Source organism: Ambystoma mexicanum, chromosome 5p (genome assembly GCF_040938575.1).
Source record: "Ambystoma mexicanum isolate Mex_15411 chromosome 5p, UKY_AmexF1_1, whole genome shotgun sequence".
Classification (NCBI taxonomy): domain Eukaryota; kingdom Metazoa; phylum Chordata; class Amphibia; order Caudata; family Ambystomatidae; genus Ambystoma; species Ambystoma mexicanum.
In genome coordinates this window covers 781,311,619-781,331,309 of record NC_090930.1, presented here as the reverse complement: position 1 = coordinate 781,331,309, position 19,691 = coordinate 781,311,619, and positions in this window count along the sequence as shown.

Below are 19,691 nucleotides of genomic sequence, written 5' to 3'. Positions count from 1 at the left end.
TCTGGACCAGGAGCCAGAGAATTTTAAAGATTTAATGTTGGTGATAAATCGTAGATATATCACCTGTGTAGGACCACTACGCAGGTATATCAGGAAACCCCTTCTCAGTGGAGGCGGGTGAGCCAATAGTTTCCCCTATATGTTTATCCCAGTCCTTGGGAGGCACCACCCATGATTGCTGTTGAGGTGGATACAGGTTTAACAAGGTTTCACAACCCTGTGGTGTTGGTTCTTCTAGAAAGCATAAATAGAGTCAGGCATTGATTAAGAATGTTTTGCTTATGATACATTCGTAACCATTTAATGTCAGTAGCCTTCCTATGTCTGACTTCATTACTGAGAGTGACTCCATGTTTCAAATGAGATGTCAGTAGATGCTGATCGCGTCTTAAAGACCTCTTTGCATTGCATATTGCCCAGTCATATGCATGCTTGTGATTGACTCGGTAGTGCAAGTCAGCCCGATTTGTAAATCCCTTCCTATTTCCCTTGATGTAATCTAATCATCTTTGCATAGTATCTTCGTAACAGGCTAATATGGGTTTATCATTTGCACTAGTTGGTATTGGAGCCGCTGCAACAGCTACATCTGGTTCGGTTCACTAGAACCAAGATTGCCATAACAGTGACTCTGCTAGCCATGTCATAACAAGGAAGAAATTGCCAACTGGGACATTGTAGGAGAAAGAGGTGGATGGTTGTCAAGTACACATTAGCCTTGCTAATTTTTCTAGGATTCCAACTGATCCTATTTTGACCACCATTAATCGTTAGACTCCCAACATTTTAATTTGTGGTCTTGGATATCAGATGCCCCAAATAAGCAACCAGCAGAAAGTGATTGCTCTCCTCTTTTGGTATGACAGTCATGTTAGTATCTTGGCTAATTAGAGTTTGTGAAACAAAAATGTAGTCAATGGTTGAGGCGCTGTTTGCAGACACTCTTGTGAAATATCATGGCCAATCTCCCTGGCAATGACCATTTAAAATAATGAGGCCAAACAACCATAATAGCTTTGCCCATGTTAACCCACATATAGCATAGCTAGCATGTTTAAGAATTGTGATAGGGGTAGCTTCATGTATAGAGGGTCAACTAATTCTGGAATTAAAGTCTCCCAATATAATAAGTCGGTGGCTAATGTAGTATCTCGCTAGGAGGTCTTTCACAGAGTGAATGAGGGTAAAGTTTGACTAATGGCCTGGGGGATGTATACATTTGCGATCAATAAAGCATGAACTGTCAAGGTGCCAACTATTATCAACTCAAAGGGGACATCAATCTTATCAAGGCTAAAAGAAGGATTAGCACAAATTAGTACCCCTCCTTTGGGGTGACTTCAAGGACCTGTAGTAGGCAACCTCTGAATAGTGCCATCAATTACTAATTCATCAGGGATCCAGGATTCTTGCAATGCCACAACCCCATAATTCTAGCCCGATTCATGTTAGCAGTGATTTTAACATTGTTTAAGCCTTTCAGATATTGTGGCCCTTGAGTATACTATGGTAGATGTTAGAAAGCAGCTTCTGTAGTCTTCTTGAGCTTATTTACAAGTACTTTAGTGCAAGTTACATTACGCTGTTAACTTTGGAGACCACTGGGTCCCATCACCCAGGCTCAACTGCCCAAGCTAGAACCTTGGAGCTAGATTCATCAGCAAACATTCTGCTGGCTCACGCAGCATTCCATGCTGGCTCGCATCAGCATTCCTTGCACACATGCTCACATGACGCAAGTACATCATAACAGTAGATACCAGGGGAATTGATAAAGCAGCAGAAAGGTTGACCCTGGTGAAACAAGCTTCTACATATACAAAACCAACCTGGGCTGCTAGTATAGGTAGAGTCAAACAATTAAATCAACAAAGAATTACAATTACTTTAATATTTTATAGTTGATCAAAGATTTCATGATCACTTGTGATTTTCAGTTGAAGGTATATTTATAAACATACAAGACAGAGTAGAATACATACATCCATTTAAAAACACATTATGATAAAACCATCTATAAAGTGCAGTGTGTAAAAGTGTAATCATGCAGAATGCAACCAAGTGTATGAAACACCCAAAATATGCAAATATTGCAGCTGGTGTATAGATCTAGCTAGAGATGTATTTTCCATTCATTTGCCCAACATGTTTCGCTCCTATCTTTTCAGTATTAATCTGTGGAACTTCATAAGGGGCTTGTTAACCTTCCGAAAACGCTTGCACCTCTTTGTGTACTTGGGTGATACAAATAATTCCTGCATCACAGGGCCAATCGAAAATGGTCCTCCTCAATGAACAAGTGCATCACAGGTAAGCAGCAGCAAAGAAATAGTACCACTTCAGTGCTCTACAAGGTGTTTTTTTATTAATGTTTTAGTACACATGGTTACGTTATATTGCATGTAACTTTCACTATAAAAATCCCAATACACACACTGACTAACATGATACAAAATCAAATGCACAGCACTTAAGCCCTCTAAAATAAGTAAACTAATTTGGCCTTACCCCCTCCTAGTTAATCAATAAATCATTTAACAATCCAAATCACATTCCACAAGTTACCCTGATACTTCTGAACTTTCTATTCATGCGGTTTTGGAATGGCCTCTAAGATCCCCCTAGATTAGACCATCCCCAGTTTCTCGTCTTCTACTTTGGCTGCCCTCATCACTTCCTCGAAACCTTCAAAAATCAAAATGAAGAATTTCACCAAGGCCAATGTAAGTGGAAGGTGGGACGTTATCAAGAGCCTGTGCCACAAGTCAGCTGTTATAATGCCCGCTGGTGAATTGACAAACAGCCCCAACATGTGAATCCTTTTGTCTAGTAACCTTTGAAAGTCCATTAATAAATGTTTCAGTGATTCTGTTTCCTGCCCGCACAGTCTACAGGCTCTCATCTCTGGAGGCATCCCCCACTTTGGCCCCTTTACTTTCAGAGTTGGCAGGCAGTTAAACCGAAACTTTAGGTACCACTCTCGAAGCTTAGCTGAAGTGAATTTTTTAACATATAGTCTGTGTTCCTTTGTTGGTAGGAACACTGCTTCATAACACCTGCATCCGCTCAGTCGACTTATGTCTCGCAAGTCCGCTATATTGTTCCACCTTTTTATCCTTGCTTTAAGTAGGGCATCCGAAACTGGACCCCATAGATCCAGCTGTTCTTTGAACCTTTCACTCTTTTTTTAAATTTAGATGGAAGGGATCTGTTCCTTTTCCCATTGTGAGATTTAAGAAGTAATCTATCTGTGGATGTTCTGCTTTCACCATCTTAAAGCACACAGTGAGGCTGTGGTTCATCAGTGGTGCCCACATCAGTGGTGCCCACCAATAAACCAGCCCCAAATCGAACTCGAGTCTAATGAGACTCGCAGGCACAGAGGTTGGAAGCCCCAAGACTCTTTTCAGAATCCTCTCTTCCATGACATTGAAGAACGTTCTACACCTGCCGGTACTTAACTCACAGCCATACAAAACCACTCTAGATATCTTGGCCCGATAAAATTCCATGAGAGGCAGGAGTGAGAATTCACATAGAGTACCCTTCACCCTCTTAGCCAAAGATAAACATGCCCCAACCCTTTCTTCCATCTTACCATCATCAGTTCTCCTTTTTCTTTAAAAACACACGGAGAAGCTCAGATATTGCAAACAATCCACCTTCTTTATCGGTGACTCATTGATCCTCCATGTGTAACTGATTTTGTCCTCCTCTTACAGCATGTCATTAAGGGGTTTGCTGGGTTCACCGTAAGGTGGTTCTTTTGCAGGTAGTTTCCAAGTCCTGTCAGGCAGCGTGCCGGGGTGTAATCAATCAGCTCTACGTCATCTGCATAGGCAATGCATTTCAGCTGCAAATCCCCCACCTCAGTGCAAATCCCCCCATGTCTTAGCTTCCTTCCATAAATCGGCCTTGTGCAGATTATAGAGGGTCGGTGTAACTACGCAGCCTTGTTGGACACCCCTTGACACTGTAATGTCTCTGGAGAGAACTCTCCTGCGATTAAGCCTGACTTTCGTCTTTCTGCCGGAGTATAGCATTTGAATCATGGCAAACAGCCCCGGGTCAATATCCCAGTCCAATAGCTTCTTCCAAAGACGATGGAGATCAACATTGTCAAAGGCTGCCGAGAGGTCAGTTACATACAGATTTGCGTGCATGCCACCGATGACCTCTGACAGCCAGGCGTGGAGAGTCAGTCCACTCTGTAAGGTGCCCACCCCCCTCCTAAAGCCAGTCTGTAGCAGATCTACTCTGTTTTTCTTCTCTGCTCAGATTATCAATTCAGATTATCAATTCTCTCAGGACCATTGTCGCAAACACCTTGGAGGTGGTGTCTAATAATGAAATAGGTTGCTAGCTCCCAGGGGACGCCCTATCGGCCTTTTTAAAAATAGGGATCAGAATAGAATTGGGCTGTGAATCCGGGCACTACCCTTTTTCAGCTATCTGCCTAAATAAATTCCGCAAGATGTCAGCCCATAAATGCAGATTATTTTTAAATACGTTATTTCTAACGCCATCTGGCACACTTACCCTGGAATTATGTAGGTTCTTAATGATTAATTCCAGATCGTCCTTCTCGAACTTAATGCCCCACGCTTGCAGTTGTGCCTCGTCCGAAGCCTCCTGGCTATATTGCACAGTGTCATTGCTAAACTTTGACTGGAAGAAATGTACCCAATCTTCCACACCCACAACCGACGTCTGAATCACTGATTGGAGTCTACTCTTTTGATATAGTATCCACCATATTCCCTGAGTATCGTTCTTGACCAACTTTAGTAGGATGACCTGATTGTTGTAGATGTATTTCCGTATCTTATGGTGTTTTCTCCATAGTCTATATTTCTGCTTCAGGGAACTTAGGGCCCTTGTCTTCTCTAGCCTATTCTGCCCCTTAGACTTTTTCACTGACATGATTTCTTCAGTTAGCAGGCGCTTCCTCTCACTCACCTCCCTATCATACATGTGACAGTGGCCTTCATTATTCAACTTTAAGGGGTGTCCCTGCACCAGTTCCCCCACTTTCCCTACTTTCTCCAACAGGTTCGGAAAAGATGCCAGAGAGCACATTACCTTCCTGTCCTCTGGACTTAGTCCTTCCCACCATGCTGCCAGCCTTTTATTTAATAACCCCACATTGGAGCTGCGCTGGTTTAATCTTCCCCCTTGTTCCCCAATTAAAAAATGTGTATAGCCCATAGATAGCAAGGTGTTTTAAGTGCTGGGACGGCAGTTAAAACGATGCATGCAGACCGACAGTCACCACCACAGGGATTGTGGTATTTCCGGTCCTCCTCAATGAACAAGCGGGCCACAGGTAAGCAGCCGCAAACAAATAGCCATTTATATACTTGTCTATATACTTGCTTGTCTCTTGTCACATGACCAGATTTTGGGATCCAGCTGTGATTATCCCATAGAGAGTGAATATTTGTTACTCCTGATCCTGAAAAGAATATATGGAAATCAGTGACAACACGGCCACAGTGATATTAATTGCTTCTGTCCTGACCACACTGAAATTCATAATACGCTCGGGACAGTACCCTGTGGCACTGTTCATTATTGGGGACACTTTCAGTATGTTACCTCACATTAGTATCCATGCCCAAACACTTTGCATGTGCACCTTATTCATTGAACAATTTCCACTGCTTAATGTACATGTATTTATGGAAACGCACGGCCAGAATTGGGATTTGCACATTTTCATTCACTAAATGGACATATATAACTGCATTCTTTCTTCCACGTGTGCATTGCAGAATTGACGCAAAGGCACATTTATATATATTTTTTTGGTCCTAAATGTACACATCTCATACTGAGTGGTTTGGTTTGTGGACTTTGTTCAACGATTAAACACAGTGTGTACTCACAACAATAGTACAGACCAAATTTGTTGTGAATGTGATGTTCTCTGTTCCAGGATTCCATAATAATGATGTATAACTATTTTGAATTTGGCAAGGAATTTAAATGAATAAACATATTAGACACTTGGGGGTAATTTTCAATCCAGCACAGTATGCACGGGAGCTCATTTTCAATGAGCCGTACAATTAATTAGATGTGTGAAAGTCCTGCATAGGACTTTTACACAATTAATTAGCAGTGAGACTCATTGTCATTTGTTTGTATGGAAGAGAGGAGGGGGTATTGTAAGTTACTATTCCTCCCCCTTCCTCTCCACCATACAAATACTCAATGTTCATGCTTGTGCAAATGCTGTGGATTCCTAAGTGAGGAGAACGCAGTGCTTTCTCAAGTTGCACACACTTTACTCTCTTTTGCACTCCGATGTGCAAATGAGGAACATTATGCAGATAGGACCTGTGTATACCAAAGTGAAACGTAACAGGTTCCCTTCACGCCTCATCACGAGTTGGGCGGTAACGCCGGCGATATTAGCCCTACCACCAAACCCCCGGCGCTATTAGCGCCGGATCACGGGTTTGGCGGTAATGGAATTCCCCATTCCCCACTGAGCCCATTCGGGAATGCCCCATTGCCCATTGGGCTCAATGGGGATTTTTTCGCGCTCTTACCGCCGGCGGATTTCCCGCCGGCGGTAATAGCGCACATTTTCTGCGGATTTCCCCCCAGCTCAGAGCTGGGGAGAAATCTGACGAAGCCCTGATTTGGCGGACCCTTAAATCCGCCGGATTTAAAGGTTACCGCCAAACTCGTGATGAGGCCGGAGGACTCGAAAATGAGCTCCATGGTGTATAAACATCAAGAACAATTTCTTGATAAAACAATTTGTGCAGGTTTTATGTAATTTACGATTTTGGTGGATTTGTATGACAGAGCATTGAATTGAAATTTCGAAACCCTCCACCCTCATGCCCTACTTCAATTTGGATGGAGATATTTTAGATTGAAGACAGGAGGTAAGCATTATGCTTCACTTCTTTTATTCACTCTTCAGCAGTTTCAACAACAAACATAAGAAAACAGTGAAAAGGTCTATCTTCAACTTTTCTTTTTCTTAAACTACAAATCCCACTGACACTGTAGTCCTCCTAATATCAGTCCAGTTTATGACCACTTCCTGCCCCTAGACTCCTCCTCTTCTATTCCTGCTCTTCAAGCAGATGAGTACACTTTTACTTTTGTCCCAGAAAAATATATGTTTAAAGGTTCTGAGCAGGCATAATAGCTAATCTATGTCGTAAATAGTAGCAGTGATAAGAGGCTAATACAGTATTATATGAATAACACGTAGTAGAGGTATGAGAGTCTCAATTAGCAGCGACTGTGCAATCTGAGCGAATTTCCACTTAAGGGAGCCGTGAAGTACAGTACCGATAGGATACACTGGCAGATTACTCTGATAAGCGGAGGGAGCAACTAGATACTGGCAAGAGGGAGACGAGCCCTGTGTCACATTCCTGACATGCCCGGGGGCTCGTCCTCCCTCGCAGCCGGCAGGAGCTTACCGGCCCCCACCCTCATAGAGGCTGGGCACTGAGAAAGTGAAGCTCGTTGATCGACGCTGTCGAATTGGGGGGGGAAACACTTACAAGAGAGGCTGGAGACACTTGAATCCATACTAAACCAGCCCCTGCAAGAGCACCATGGAGAATGAAGGTACGCCCACGGAACCCTATGCAAGAGGATGGAAGGGGAGTAATCAGACCCTCAATAGGAAACCCTCTTCTTACCCCCCGGTTCGACCTTACGGGGTAGCTGAAAAAGCCCCAGAGGCTTTAGACGCGTTTGCAAAGCTGAGAGAAGCGTTCATGCAAATGTCAGCAGTGCGAAGCCTCACGACCCCCGCCCAGGGGAAGAAGACATGGGCAGAGAAGACCCAGGCTCAGAAGAAGAGCCAGCGGAGGATGGTAGATCCTCTCAACAGGAAGATGGAAAGGAGGTGGAAGAATGGGAAAGACCCAGTGGAGGCTAGAAAGCCTGCAAGGAGAAGCATCTGGACGAGGAGCCAGAAGAAATGACAGACATGTTTGATCCAGATAGCATTAGGAACACTAGGTCCTCTGATTGGCAGCCCTCCCCAGGGTAACAAAGTACATGACCCTACAGCTGAGGAAGGCTCTAGACAATGAAGTGAGGCAGCGCTTGAAGGCGGAATGCCCCCGGCCGGACCTGCCTGGCAAAGTGGCAGAGACATCGGAGTTGGACCAAAAAATGCTAGCGTTCGTCTCTAAGACCAGCAAAGATCTGTGCAAGGGAATAGACTGATCATGGAGGAGCTGCCTGGAGAAAGTACTGGATATTTCGGGCCCTTTCACTAATATTATGGACCTGGCCGAAAGAGCCAGGGACACCGGGGAGCAGACTCGGAGGCCCTTGCAAATTGTACCCAGAGAGCAGTATGCCTATTGGGCAATGCGAACTGCGCCAGTTCCTCAGAGAGGAGAGGACTACTTGATGGGAAAACCTTTGGCAAAGAGATGAGCAGGTTCATAGGCACCTACACATCCCTAGAAAAAGAACAAGCGTCAATACGCAAGATCTTCCCAAGCAGAGTTTTTGCCAGGACCGGCCGCTAAAAAGGTCGAGCAGCCGGTCATTTCCACTGAGGCAGAAGACCTCAGAATCCCAGAACCTAGTACTGGGAAAACAATCAGCAGGACAACTTTTTCCCATCAAGAGGTCGTTTTCTGAGAGGCCGCACAGGCAGAGTAGCCGGCCGGGGCCAGAGCTTTACCCCAGGTGAGACCACCAAATTATGCTCTGGTGAGGGGGAGAACGCAGCTATTTTGGGGAAACTGGTGCGCGCTTTCCAGCAATGCATGGGTCCTGCAGACCGTCAGAGGTTTACAACTAGAGTGTATTCAGGAGCTGGTGCAAGAAGCCTGGCCCTGCGAGCTACAGCTAGCGCATGCAGAGCAAGAGAGCTTACATCGTGAGCTTCGCCAACTAGAGTTGAAGGGAGCCATATAGAAGTACAAAACAGCTCTGAGATTTTGTGAGCTCCATGTTTCTGGTGAACATAAAGGATAAGGTGCGTCCAGTCATATACCTAATAGAATTGAACGGCTGGATCGTATGCTGCCATTTCAAGATGGAAGGCATACACCAGATGAGGGACAGCCTGAGAGAAGGGGACTGGCTAACGAGAATAGACCTGAAGGATGCCTACCTTACAGTGCCGGTCCAAACAGAGTTCAGAACCTTTCTATCTTTTATCTGGAATGGCCAACGCTTCAGTACAATGCCCTTCGGGCTAGCCTCAGCGACCTGAGCTTTTACCAAGCTGATGAGGCCAGTAGCAGCACTGATCCTGTAGAAGTGGATCCAGATAATTATATATCTAGACGGCCTACTGCTCCTGACGGAGGATCATCAAGCGCTGCTATATCAGACCGCATGGGTGCAAGATCACCTTTCTTCATTGGGATTCCTGATGAACAGGGAGAAGTCAGAGACTACACCAGCTCAGAGATTAGACTTCGTAGGTTTCGTGCTAGACACCAGGTAAGCGACTCTATAGTTGCCAGCCCAAAAGATCATGGATAGCAAAAAAGAGATCAGAGACTGCCTGGGCAAGCAGGACCTATCGATCAGGAGGCTAGCAAGATGCTAGCAGCATCTATCCAAGCTATCTTCCCGGGGCCCCTACACTATCGAGCTCTGCAGAGGCTCAAGATCAGGCACCTGCACCAGGGCCTGAGATATCATCAGCTGATACCCCTCGATCAAGAGTCCATCACGGAACTAGAATGGTGGTTGAAGTGTATGGACACCTGTAATAGTCGTGCCATATTTGGAGATCGTCCGGACCTAGTCATTGAATCAGATGCCAGCCTCGTGGGCTGGAGAGCGAGATGCGGGTCTCTAGAGACCAGGGGGAAGTGGAGCGGAGAGGAGCTCGGTCTCCACATAAATTGTCTGGAGCTGCTAGTGGGCTCCTTCGCCATCAAGGCATTCGCGAGAGGGAGAGTGAGGTCAGGCGTGCTTCTCAAAATGGACAATATATCAGCGGCCAGGTACATAAACCACTTAGGAGGTACGAAGTCCAGATTGCTAGCAGAACTAGTGAAATACTTTTGGCACTTTTGCCTTCAGTCAGGGACGTCAGTCATGGCAGAGTATCTGCCGGGAGAGCTCAATGTAGTAGCCGACTGGAATTCCCAATATCTGACAGACTCCAGCGATTGGAAACTAGATTCCGACATGTTTCAGCAGCTGAACCAACAGTGGGGACCAGTGCACACCGACTTATTCACGTCTCGTCTCAATGCACAGACAAGCAGTTTCTTCAGATGGAGGCTAGACCCATCTGCGCAAGGCACAGACGCTTTCCTACATCTTTGTGTGGTGGAGCTACATTATGCCTTCCCCCCTTCGTGATGTTGAGCAGAGTGCTGGCGAAGTGTCGGTGGGGGAAAGCAGAGCTGATTCTGATAGCGACAATATGGAAGTGACAAGTGTGGTTTCCGATGCTGATGGAGCTGACAACAGACTTTCTGCGGATTCTCCTAGACGGGGAACAGTTGCTCACGGACCCAGCTAGGTCGTTTCACCCTCTGAGAGTGAGGGGGACTATCCCGCTGATGGCGTGCAGAGTATGAGGAGATGCTTGGTGCTGCCAGGCATTTCGGTGCAAGCTGCACAGCTCGGTATTACCCAAATTGACCGAATTACCTAATTGGTCGAATTTTAATGGTCCTAATTGACCTTTTGCACAATTGACCTTTTATTTTTTTATATATATAGTGGATTGGTTTTGTATTATAAATAATACAAGGGGTTTGGGTGGGGGGTTGCAGAGGGTTTCCCCCCACATATATGTACTAATTGACCTTTAAATATGGTCAATTGTGCAAAAGGTCAATTGTCATTTGGACAGTTGTAATTCGGTCAATTCGTATACAACCGCACAGCTCATCACAGAATCATGGGCAGCTTGTGCCAAGTGGACAAGTTGGTACAGAGGGAGATATTTGCATCCCATTTCACACCTATAGTGACTATCCTGATTTTCCTAGTGCATCTTTTACAAGATGGGAAAACTTTTAGGACTATCTGAGTCTACAGGTCGGCCATTTCAGCAATCCACTTACCGGTTGAGGGGATTCCGGCAGGAGAACACCCAGCAGTGACCAGACTCATAAAAGGAGTGCAGTACAAAGCACCTACAGAGCCGAGATAAAAGCAATTGTCGGACGTTACGGTAGTGCTGCGTTTACTAGATAGCTGGCCGACAGACAGATATTTGTCACTGAAGCAGTTGTCAGGTAAATTAGTGATGCTTCTATGTCTAGTGTCTTGCAAGCGAGTGGCAGATGTCATGGCCTTAGAGATGCACAGAAAGGCATTTGTTCCTGACGGAGTAACATTCTCAATAGCCAGGAGAACAAAATCAGGGTCCACGACAGTACACTATCCCTATTTACCAAGTAACAATAAATGGTGCGTTGCAAAGTGTATTAAATAATACGAGAGTAGAACAGCAGAGTGCAGAGCGTCAGGTACTACGCAGTTGTTGATAGCGCAAAGGAAGACATTTCAGGCGGTAGCAACGGCCACCATAGCTAGGTGGGTGCGTGAGGTGATGCAATTAGCAGGTGTCGACTTGAGGGAGTACGGTGCGCATTCCGTGAGAGGAGCTATGGCATCCAAAGAATTTGCAGTGTGGGCGACTCTGCAAGATATCATGCAAGCATTGGGCTAGTGATTGTACTTTTAAATAATTGTATTTCAAGCCAATCGGAGGATTGGCAATGACTGTGTTGGGGAAGCTTTGAGCAAGCATAATGGTAGCCTCCAGTCTTGACATAGAATGAAGATTACCCCTACTAATTGCACAGGGTGTCTTGAATGTGTTAAAGACTAGGAGGCGAGCATTGATTTCCCTCCCTATAATAATAATAATTTGGCATTTATACAGCACTACGAACCCTCAGTTATCTGAGCGCTGCTTATTATTACCCACGGTGTGTGGTGCTCATTTATCGACCTCGGAAGGATGAAAGGCTGATTTTGGCCGCGCCGGGATTCGGACCTGCGTTAGCAGGCTCTGCACGAATGTCAAAGTGAGCGCTCTACTCACTGTGCCACTTGAACGGCTATCATGTACTGTTCATGTGTATCGATTGTATGTTGATTGAAGGAAAAGTACAAGGACTCCACCCTGATATTGTTGTTTGTGTGATCCTTAGGGGAAGACCATAAGAATAATTGAGGAAGCGAGGATCCTTAGGAAGCGAAGCCAGGAAATAATTGAGTAACATTCCGCTGAGCAGCGAACCTGAGTTTGTAGCAGTTGGCGTGGTTCACCCCGTTTGTATGGACATTGTGGTTCAAGTTCAAGGATGCAGTTCAGAGACTTCAAAGAAGAGGAGTAGTCCAGGGGCAGGAAGTGGCCATACAATGGACTGAGATTAGAAGGACTACAGAGTCAGTGGGATTTGTAGTTTAAGAAAAAGAAAAGTTGAAGAGAGACCTTATCACAGTTTTCTTATGTTTGTTGTTGAAACTGCTGAAGAGTGAATAAAAGAAATGAAGCATAATTCTCACCTCCTAGTCTTTAATAGAATCAAGACTCCCTGCGCAATTAGCAGGGGTAATCTTAATTCCGGATTTTGCACCTGTGAAAATCAGACTCCACGTACACGCTGATTGCCATGCAGGCATATGGGAGTTGCCATTTCAAATTCATTTTGCTAATTGTGCAAATCTAAAATGGAGACCTGGGTCAGCATTGAATTTCCATGTTAGATATGCACCTGACAAAACGTATCTAAACAGCTGGGAGGAGTGGACTTTAGATTTGTTTTTTTTAAACTGTTTTTTATTGAAATTACATGTAAGTAAGCTCAACACAAACAATCAACAATAACCCCACCCCAACCTAACCCCCTCACCCCCCGCCAAACCTCACCAACCCCAGCCCCAAGTTGCACAAACACTTCATCATGTTAAGTGGTACTGACAGCAAAACATATCATAACACAATGGAAATGATCCCCCTCCAGTCTACTTTCCGACCCTTAAACTAAACAATCCTACTTTCATATCAAACGTGGTACCATCTGGCTCAACTAGTCCAAAAATACATTATTACGTCATCTGATCACGGTCCTGCACTTTCCTGCTCCATCCGGTAACATCTAAACCGAGTCCAATAGTCCATGGGTCTACTGTTCGGCAGCAGTGTTTGAATATACAAGGATTCTTGTCTCTCGTAGTTAGACATGGCAGAAATCCATTCTGAAAAAGTCGGAGCTCTTGAAGATCCCCAGGCCTTAGCATTTAACGATCTTGCAACAATCGTTGCCATGCCCAAGAGCTGCCTCTCACTCCTGGATCTGGTCTCCACCAGTGCCAACAGCTACAGAGCTGGGGAGTCTAGAATTGGTATGTCAAGAATAGTAGCCATGGTTTGCTGGATCCTAGACCAGAAATCTTGTAATTGGGGGCACACCCAGGCCATGTGGGGAAAATCAGCCGGTGACCTACCACACTCCTTGCAGCTGGGAGACCTATCCAGGTAGAACGCACTCAAGCGGGCTGGAGAATAGTACATTTGATGAATAAACTTGAAGTGAATCAGACTTAGCCGGTTATTCATGTCAATTTGCTTAGTTTGCGTGCACACTACACCCCATTGAGCCTCTGACAATGAGATTCCTAGACTCTCTTCCCATCTACGCCTATATTGTTGCCCAGGGAGGGGGGGTGTTAGTCTGTACAATTTTATATAGCGTAGAGACCACTTTGCTCTTGTACTGTGCAGAGGTTATATAAGACAATACCGGAGAGATCGGCGGGGCTACCGGGAAGACAGGCCAGATAGAACGCAGCGCCTCCCTGAGCCTATAGTAGAGGAACATCGTTATAGAAGAGCAGTCATCCCTCTCCTTTAGTTCTTCCCAAGTGACGAATCTACCCTCCACCACCAGGTCCCCCAAAACCTGTATACCCAGGGCCCTGAATTGTCTACAGAAAGCTACATCCTGAGTGAGTGGAACGCCCCGAACATGGTAAGTAGCCATGTCCGGGGAGTAACAACAATCCAGGCCCAGCCTGTCTGCCAGGCAATCAAGTGCTTTAAGCGTGGAGATTATTGGTTGTACCTCCAACCTAGGACCTCGCGTTCGCACTCCCCAATAACCCAGTCATACTGTCCAGGTACGTTATAACCTTCTCCAACCCTGTATGAGGGAGATCCAGGGAAGGGGACCACCACCAAACTGCGTACTGGGCTTGTGCCACCATGTGATAGAGGGGAAAGTCGGGAACGTCAAACCCACCCTGAGAATACGGACGACATAGTATATCTAATGAGATCCTAGGATGACCCCCAGCCCATGTCAATCTATTCAGCAGGCTCTTAACACGTACCCAGAATCTCGAGGGAGGCCAGACCAGCACATTATTAAAGATGTATAAAAATGTGGGCAAAATCACCATCTTGGCAAGCACCTGAGAGATCGGGAGATGCATCCAAGTGTCCACCTTATATTCCATACTTTCCAGTGTCGACAAATAGTTTTCTTCATACAGCTTATTGGGAGAAGTGGAAACCCAAACCCCTAAATACCGAATCCCCTGGGGGCACCAGGCAAACTCTTCCCCAATATCCTCCCGTGACACCCGAGCTGTAAGGGGAAGTATTTCTGACTTGGACCAATTGATCCATAGATCAGACAGGGTCCCAAACTCCACAATCTCCCCCATAATTGGGTTCAAGTTATCCCTTGGATGCTTCATATATATCAACATGTCGTCCGCATATAACAACACAATAGACGTGCACTGACATATGCTAACACCCCTATGTGAGTGGAATTCACGCAGTGCACAGGCCACCGGCTCAATCGCCAAAGCAAAAAGGATGGGCGAGAGGGGGCACCCCTGCCTAGTTCCTCGAGAAGGGAATATTGCTGTGGATTGCGTTTGATTCATATAAACCACTGCTCGAGGGGCTGTATATAACAGACAAATCCACTGTCAAAAGGTATTACCCAGGCCCGCCCTGCAGAGCACCTCGAACAGGAAAGGCCACTCGACAGAATCGAAAGCCATCTCCACGTCGAGGGCCGCGACGGCCATAGGAATTTCATTGTTGATATTGTGCATCAATGAGAATAGCCTCCTCAAATTATTTTGGGTGGATCGACCTGGGATAAACCCAGCTTGATCCGGCAAAACCAGGGCGGGCATATGGGGAAGGAGCCTATCTGCCAGAATTTTGGCCAGGATCTTATTATCTGTATTCATGAGTGACAGAGGCCTATATGATGGACATTTGCACGGATCCTTACCAGGCTTTAAGAGCACCGTGACCAGGGCCGTCCTGGTAGTCTCTGGGAGGGTACCTGCAAGCCTGACATGCTCGAACATGCTCCGCAGTGGTGGAATTAGCAAGTCGGCATATGCTTTATACAACTCAGCAGTGATGCCATCAATGCCTGGTGCCTTACTATTTGGGAGGGAGTGTATCGCTCTAAGAATCTCCTGGTCAGAGGGAGGAGCATTCAATAATGCACCCTGTCCCGGCTCCAACGCCACCCTATCCAGATATTGGGTGATACTATCATGGCCCACTTCCAGCTGTGTGGAATACAGCTTCTCATAAAATATCCGGAAGGTTTCATTAATAGCCACATTGTCCCTGACTAAATCCCTGTTTTCCATCTCCACCTCCAGGATAACGTTGTGGCGCCATTCTTGTTTAATCGCCCAAGCAAGGGTCCTACTGGGGCGGTCCCCCTTAGCATATCTAGCTGCTGCTATAGGATCCCCCAAATATCACTCTCCGTTGTCCATTAGCGTACGGATCTCTGCCCTCTTCATCCCCAACCGATCTTGTAAGTCCTGGTAATCGCCCTGAGTTTGTTCCCTTTCCAAATCCTTGATCTCCCTCTCAAGGGTCACTATAGACCTACGTAGACACTTCAGAAGCCCCCGCCCCCCTCCCTGAACGTACAGCACCCTCGGATATAAACCTTAAAGGCTTCCCAGACCACCCTGGGGTCAGCAACCGAGTCCGTGTTAAAGAGGAAAAATTCAGCTATGTCCCGACGGACATCTTCCCTAAAGGCAGTATCCTCCAATTCTGTGCTCTAAATCTCCATCTAAGCCTACTCTTAGGACCTTGAGGTTTACTAAATTGGGCCACTACGGGAGAATGGTCCGACAAGGTACGGGGGAGGATTTGAGCGATATGGATTGATCTGGCTAACTCTGGCTAACTCTGAGGACAACTGGATGTAGTCTATCCTAGACAAACTGCCATGGACCCCCGAATCGAAAGTAAATTCTCGGTCCAAGGGATGTAACAGCCTCCAGGAGTCAACTAGAGAGTAATCTCTCGCAATTAACCCCCACTTGTGGGCCGCCCGAGGGGACGTAGTTTGTGCAGATGAGGATCTGTCCATATCCAATTTAAGAGCGACATTGAAATCACCTGCCCAAACCACATCATATTCGGGAAAAGTACGTAGGTGATCTGCGTATCTTTGAAAGAATTCTGGGCAGTCATAATTGGGACCATAAATATTGATGAAAAGGACAAGCCACCCCGAAATTTCTCCTGCAACCAGAATAAATCTGCCATCCGAGTCGGAAACAACTTTATGCATTTTAAACTCAAGGCTTTTATGTATGTATATAGCTACCCCCCAGGAGTGAGAGGAATAGGAGGACACATACCTATGGACCCCTCAGCCCGTTAAATTAGGAAGGCTGCGTGTTCTAGCCAAGTGCGTCTCCTGAATACACAGAACATTTGCATGATGGTTCCTTGCATAATTTGTGATTAGACAAGTTTTTTTACTATTTGTGAACCCACGTATATTCCACGTTAAAATGGTTATATTCCCTCCACACTGAACTTCACCCACTGTGGAGGACGCAACCTCATACCCTGATTACGGGAGTACCATACCAAGTGTAAGACTGGACCATCGTGATTTGCACTTTGTGTGTCAACAGTACCAGCGCCAGTTCTTACAATACCGCCTGCACCTTTAGCAACTTGAAGAACCTCCTTTCCCCTACCCCTAACCAGAAACACTAACAAATGAACCAAACTAACCAAGAGCCCCGCCCCCCGCCCACACCAGAAACCACAACCTACTGGTTCCCTATTACCACCCCCCACCCTATACCCCTCAGACACCAAAGAAAACATAGTTAAGTAGCCACTGGGCATGGGGGAAGCTGGCGGCTACTGCGACTCCTAAATCTCGGAGGCTTGTTGCCATTTTTACATAATACGGTGTAATCCCACTTAGAGGGAGTATTAATGACTGTATTCCAACAATACCTATTGACCTCAAGATCAGCTACGGCCAGGAGTCGGCAAATTTTCACACCACGACCGCATGCGCCCCTAAGCTCCAACCCCGTCAAGAGGACCCGGGGAGGGAGGGCTAGGATCTGGAATGTTCATGGCAAACCTCTCAGCTGATTCGGGAGTGGTAAAAAAAAGACCTTTCCATCCTGCACCAAGTTTCGCGGGGTACATCATCGAGTAGCGAATCCCCTTTTTCCTCAGAATATCCTTTACATTCACAAAAGTTTTTCTCTGGTCCTGTACCTGCTGACTAAAATCAGGAAATTAACGGATTATCACAGAGCCCCATTGTAAAGTCTTCTTCTCTCTAGCCACTCGCAGCAGGGTGTCACGATCCCTATAATTGAAAATTCGGGCAATGATAGCCCTTTCCAGAGCCCCAGGAGGGGGCCTGACTGCCAGCGAACGATGGGCACGTTCAACCATAAATGTATTAGTTACTGGTGGATTGTCAAAGACTTCTTTAAGGAGCTGTTCAACAAAAAGTTCCATGTTATCAATATGTGTGCTCTTGGCCACCCATGTTATCCGAATATTATTTCTCCTAGACCTCCCTTCAAGCTCATAATTTTTAGCTGGAACTTTCTTGACTGTCTGTTTCAGGGATGCCACCTCTCGTTGAAGAACGGCAATCGTGTCCTCACCTTCCCCTATCCTTTGCTCCGCCTCTGACATCCTCCCACACATTTTCTCGATTTGCACCGCAGACACATCCACCTTACAAGTTAAAGCGTCTATTTTGGCCCCAAGACTGTCCGTACTGCCTTTTATGGCCAACAGGGTTTGATTTAATGCAGAAATGTCAATGCGGGATCCCTGGGCTCCCCCTGCCCGACCGGACGGGGCTTGGTCTGTTCTGGCATATTGTTCAATCTTGAACTGCCGCTTCTGATTGCCCATTCCAAGAGAAATTGAGTATGTCTGCCTGACCAAACCCACAATTCACCCCCACATGGGAACAGGTAGGAAGGGAACCAAATATAAGGAAAAAAAAAACGCACACGGCCAGGAGGTGTAACAACCCTCCAGCCTCCTTCACAAGGCCCAAACTGACCTATAGATTCCACCAGAAGCACCGACCTAGAGGGGGGAGAAATAAATAAATAAATAAAAATTAAAGGAACCCAATTCACTGGCTAGAATATTGATTCCTCGGAGACCCAGCAGTGGACTAACCCCAATCCTGCCGCTAGAGCGGCTCAAAACCCACTATTGGTATTGAATCGACCCCCAACACCCCTCACCAAGAGCGGAGGGAATGTGCAAAAGCACCGTCTCAGCATCCAGCACCGTGGGGCCTATCCAGCCGAGCTGCTACCTTCTCCTGCGACTCAGCCGTTCATGTCATGTACCGGAGGGCGAGGAGCCCACAGAGCCTCCCACTGACCACCCGCAAGGAGAGCAGGCACTGTAGCCAGGTACACGGCAACCTCCCTCTGAGTATAATGTGGCGGGATGGAGGGGGGCCCCCAACTCACCTCCTCTCCCGCCTCGCCCCTTCAGCGCCGCAGACAGACACCTCCCGACCCGAGCTCAGATCCCGCGGCTACGTGATGCAAGCGAGGCCTGGGAAGCCGCCCAAGCCACTGGGACCGAGGGAGGCACAACCACCTCCCTTGCACCACAGGGGCCAACCCGTACCCCGATGTGCCGAGGCCCCCAGGGGGGCAGAACTATCAGCACCAGTCCATGACCGAAGAGGGACTCTCCCGGTCCACCGGCAGCAGCGCATACAGTCCCTGTGGGCTGCCCAACCTCCAACACCTGCAGAGCTCCGCAAGACGGGGGGAAGGGGAGTCCCAACTCCATGCGGCCGCCGCAGCCGCAGGCCCCAGGTCCGTTACTCCATTGGATGCGGCCAAGTCCTGTTATGCAAAGTCCAGCGAGACCACCAGTAAGTACTACAGCAGAGTTTTGACTTAAAACATAGCTGGTTACAGATATTGCTTCCCCGTGGGTCAGAGTTCCTGAGCCTCCGACGGAGCGCTTTCAGGCCGCGGCCATTTCCGACGCCGAGCAACAGCGCCCCCGTGGATGTTAGATTTGTAAGGAGTGCCCTCTCCATGCTGTTTATGGGCGGATCCAAAATGACTTCATAGGGGTGTACATTTGGAAAACAGATCGGAATGAACCCCAGGAGGATAGCTCAGGGGCAACATGCTTGCCTTTGAAGCAAAAGACAACATGGAGCACCACAGGTTCGATCCCCGGTCTGCGCTAATATAACCTACCATATTATATCATAACCTTTGGACACTTCTAGAATTAGTCAGATTTTAAAAAACATGGGCTGGTTACAATAAAACATGGATGGCTGCTTCAGACTTTATAAGCAATGGCGCTGATGCTTCTTTGAGTAGTCATTTGCAGACAATAACAATCTGTGCTATTACTTTCAGTTTTGTAAGCA